Raw genomic sequence first — 5139 nt, forward strand, 5'->3', positions numbered from 1 at the left:
ATTATTATTAAATTATTTATTATTTATATTAATAATCTTATTAAAATTTAATAACAATAACAATAAATCATCTACCTAAAAAAAATTCTGTTAAGGGTATTTTAGTCATTTTAGTTTTTTTCCTTACGCTATTACGTCTCTATTCTATTCAACCAAACATAATAATACTATTACGCCTCTATTCCATTACATTCAACTAAACAATTGAATTGTTATTACGCCTTTATTCCATTACAGCGAACCAAACGTGCTGTTAATAATAAACAACAAACTGATATATTAAAAACTCAATTGGTTTGAAGAAACTTTCACTTGCAATACGACTTCTAACTACAATTTAAGATTCCCAAATAAAAAATTTTGAGATTTCTTTTAATTTAATTTAAATCGCATTGCCAATAATGTTGAGATTTATTTAAATTATAAGGGCTAAATTTTAGGATCCAAGTTCCAATGAAATGCAACTAGTATGGCTAACTCCCGGTAGGCTGTAGGAAACTAGAGAAAAAAGAAGAAAAGAAAAAGACCAAATAACCCTTACCTATCACCATCTTTAATTCACACTTGTCTAGGCAGTCAGGTAATTTTCTTATCCCATTAAATACAGAACCACAAGCAACATTGAAGACGAACACATTCTAATGAATGATGATGTTTGTTCACTAATTTAGAGGATTCTTTTACGTCCTCGGGCGGCTAAGCTAAGCTCTCCCTTCATCGGTTTCTCCTCCCCCACGTGGTGGTTGCTACCGTACTTCCCATAATAATTTAACCCTTCTTCTTCTTCTTCATCTTTCAGAGGCACCATTAATGGCGGAACCTCCAGAACGAGACCCGTTCCCGGAGTTCCGCCTGGATTCCGATGCCGGAGCTACCTTTGTTCTTGAATCAAAAGGTGAAGAATCAGAATCAGAATCAGAATCAGAGCAACATTATAAAGCCATGATATAACCAAATCGTTTTTTTTCTTTATAGGGAAGTGGTGGCATGCGGGGTTTCATCTGACGACGGCGATAGTGGGGCCGACAATTCTGACACTGCCATACGCGTTCAGGGGACTAGGTTGGGGCCTGGGTTTCTTATGTTTAACGGTTTTAGGATGCGTCACCTTCTACTCTTACTATCTCATGTCCAAGGTGCTTGAGCACTGTGAAAAAGCCGGCCGCCGCCATATCCGCTTCCGTGAACTCGCCGCCGACGTTCTAGGTAGCGACCTACAATAAGTTTTCCTTTTTTCGGATCATGCAATATTCGTTCCGTGTTGGCCGGTTGCATTTTCGCTTGCGGTTCAGTATTCATTTTCAGTAATTATTAGATTTTGGAAAGCGTAAAAGTTGGATCACATATAAACTAATGGAAAATGATTACCCTCTTATAGTGACATTCCAAGTTCGATGATATCATTCCTAGAATAAAAACAAGGTGGACTTTTTGCCATTTCGATTTTGGCAATTCACATTATACAAGTTGTATACGTGTCTTTAGCTAATAGGTTAGGGTAGGTGATTCTGAAAGAGTTCCTGCAATTAGGACAGAACTGAACCCAGTGTTTTGTTCCGTGGTTAAAGATGTTAAAAGGAGATGCCAATGTTTCATGCAGGGTCTGGTTGGATGTTTTATTTTGTTATATTCATCCAAACCGCTATCAATACAGGGGTTGGAATAGGGGCAATTTTGCTTGCAGGGGAATGCCTCAAGGTATGGTCCTCCAATCCATCTATTAATTCCATTCGGAAGTTATATGAGCTATGAATATGACATATAATAGCAACTTCGATCTCATCAAATACATTTGAAAATTAAATTTCCATCTTCTAGCATGGTCCAATGGCTAGCTCTAGTTTGAAGATGGGACTTGTATATGGGGTAAAATTTGGTCATTTATTGCTCTTCTTTTATGTTTTTCTAATTTTGCCTGTTTTTGGTTTTTGGAAAGATCATGTATGAAAACCTTTCTCCAAATGGATCATTGAAGCTGTATGAGTTTATAGCAATGGTGACAGTGGTGATGATAGTTCTCTCTCAACTGCCTTCCTTCCATTCCCTCAGACATATCAATTTTGCTTCCCTTCTTTGCTTGGTGTACACTTTCCTTATGGTTGGTGCTTGTATTAATGCAGGTATAGACTCCATTGACTTGCTTCCAAATCTTGGTTTATAGGTTCTTATGTTAGCCTGGTAGGGAAAAAACAACAACACATAAACAGGATTCAATACTTGGTCCAGACTGCCATCTCTTTTTCTTGTTTGAAGCAGAAAAGCAGATAATTTGACTAGTTTTGATTTCATACTGACATGAATGTGAAGTATTCAATGTTGTGCTGAAGGTGTCTCTGAATCCGACACATTTTTAACATCAAGCTTAATTCAGGCCCTACCAATGTTAAACAAGGATAAACACACTTTTAATGGCCAGTTACTTACAAAGTTTTCAATGTAAATTTATTCAATACTATAGTGGTTAAATTTCTGTCTTTTGTGTTAAAGACTGTAATAGTTTCCACCATTGTTTATGCGCAGAATTCTCTTCATTTATTATCAGTGTTGACACGCACATCCATGCAGCTTCATTAGTGGATTTGAATAATCTTCAATAATTTTTTACTGCAGGTCTCTCCAAAAATGCTCCTCCTAGGGACTATTCCTTGGAACCTTCAGGTTCATCAAGGGTGTTTAGTGCTTTCACTTCTATCTCCATAATAGCTGCAATTTTTGGGAATGGCATACTTCCTGAAATACAAGTAATTTCAACTCTTATAATTTGATTTGAACGTTACGAGTAGTGGAAACATTCTGAAAACACTTTCTCATTGTTATAGGCTACTTTGGCTCCACCTGCTACAGGAAAGATGGTAAAAGGACTGCTAATGTGTTACACCGTGGCCCTCCTTACATTCTACTCAGCTGCAGTCTCCGGATATTGGGTTTTTGGCAACAACTCTAACTCAAACATTCTTAAAAGCTTGATGCCTGATGAAGGACCTTCTTTGGCTCCAACCATAGTTCTCGGCCTCGCCGTTGTCTTCGTTCTCCTCCAACTCTTAGCTATTGGCTTGGTAAGCCATTCATATGCTATCTTTTTTCATTTCCATAGCGTTGAGGTAGCTTTCTTTCTCCGATTACAAAACAGGTTTATTCACAAGTTGCTTATGAGATCATGGGAAAACCAATCAGCTGATGTGAAACAAGGGATGTTTTCCAAAAGGAACCTTATCCCTAGGCTAATACTTCGGTCACTGTATGTGATATTCTGCGGGTTTATGGCAGCAATGCTCCCTTTCTTTGGTGACATTAGTGGGGTCGTTGGTGCCATCGGCTTCATCCCGTTAGATTTCATCCTCCCTATGCTTCTTTATAACATGACTTATAAGCCTTCAAGGTCAACCCTCACCTACTGGATCAATTTGTCCATCATTATTGTCTTCACAGGTGTGGGAATCATGGGTTCATTTTCATCTATTAGGAAATTGGTTCTTGATGCCAACAAGTTCAAGCTTTTTAGCAGTGATGTGGTTGACTAACCAGTGATCATATCGCTTAAAAGCTCAGGAAATTCTGCTTCTTAAAGGCAAGAAGCATTGTTTCCTTTGTTGTAACCAAGTGTAACATGTCCCCATAAATGAGTTACCATAATTTAGATGATCAATGTGTAATTTACCCCTGAAATTTATCACATTTTTCAATTTGGTACTTATAAGAACAAAACTTAGCAACGAAAGACAAAAAGAGACAAAGGCAGTGCTATTTTGATGTTGCAGTGCCTGGTTGACCAATAGTTGGAAATTCATAAAATTGGTTGACAATTTGCTGCATAAAAATACTAATTATTCAATAATCTAAAACTTGTATTTTGGCTTTCACTTCCCTATTAATTTATTCTTAGAAGTGCAGCTGACTATCTTCATCAAATCAAAACAATTTCCGATGAACTTGCTACTGCTGGTTCACCAATATCCTCGGAAGAATTCAGACAAAATTCTCAACGGTTTTGGCCCTGAATTTCGACAACTTTCAGCCTCTATCCGTACTCGCAGCACACCAATTCAAGACGAAGAGATGCTTGAAAAACTCATGGACCATGAACTAGTCCTTCGACTTGAAGGAAAACATACTTCCTCGCCCATAATCGTTACCGTAGGTAACAGAACCAATGGATGTTATATTGCTTCTCGCAACAACAAACAAGCTTCACAATAACCATGGCGGACAATAGGATCCTAACCCCCTTCAACACACCTAACTAATGGCAATCTTTGTCATCTTATCAACAACGACCCATTTGTCAGCTTTATGGGGGATATACACACAGTTTCAAAGTAGAACTAGAATCATGACATGCTTCGAGTTTTGCTATTCCGAATTTTTTTATTGTATAAATAGGACTAGCTTGAAATTTAGTACAGTTTCAAGATATTTAAAATTTGGATGATTTTTAGATTAAAAAAGAAACATGAGGAAAAAATAATAGAGAAATTGAGATAAAAAAAAAGGGGAATAAAATAAAATAATGGGATAATAATTTAAAATATCAAAGTAATCCAACTCTCAACCATATAAATAAGGGATGGGGTGAGCAAGTATCATATCTCAGTTTTTAAAAAAAACAGTATATATTTGAAATCAGTTATCTCTTTTTATACAAATGTAGATGTGAGATATTCCGGTTGCCATATTTAACTTTTAATTAAAATAATATAAATATTTTATAAATAAGACTGGACTTAAAAAATAAATAATTTTAAAAGATCAAGATTTATTTTTATCGAATAAAATAATTATATTTAATACTTAAATTTTACTAATTTACCAAATAATTTTCTGACTACCAAAAATTCAAAACTTATTTTTTAATTACTTTAATTCTCTAGTTTATCGAAACATCAACTACAACATATACATCAAAGTTATTTATAATTTGGATAATTTATTTTTTAAATAAAATCTAATATATTTTAATTATTTAATTATCATATAATAAAAGAGATATAATTTAAGTCTTAAAATCTAATTATTTAAATTAATAGTTTTAAAATTTTAAGTATTATATAACAAATATTGATAAATAATTCTTGAAAACTGTAATAATAATTTTTATATTATATTCAATCTTTCTGTTACAACAATAATTTGAATCTGAGT

At 34.7% G+C, this 5139-nt stretch overlaps 1 pseudogene; it reads left to right on the forward strand.

Annotated features, from left to right (window-relative positions):
- The first annotated feature begins 596 nt into the window (after positions 1–596).
- Positions 597–3670, forward strand: LOC107950754 (probable GABA transporter 2; annotated as a pseudogene).
- Positions 3671–5139: the final 1469 nt, after the last annotated feature.

This window comes from Gossypium hirsutum, chromosome D03, assembly GCF_007990345.1.
Source record: "Gossypium hirsutum isolate 1008001.06 chromosome D03, Gossypium_hirsutum_v2.1, whole genome shotgun sequence".
Taxonomy (NCBI): Eukaryota; Viridiplantae; Streptophyta; class Magnoliopsida; order Malvales; family Malvaceae; genus Gossypium; species Gossypium hirsutum.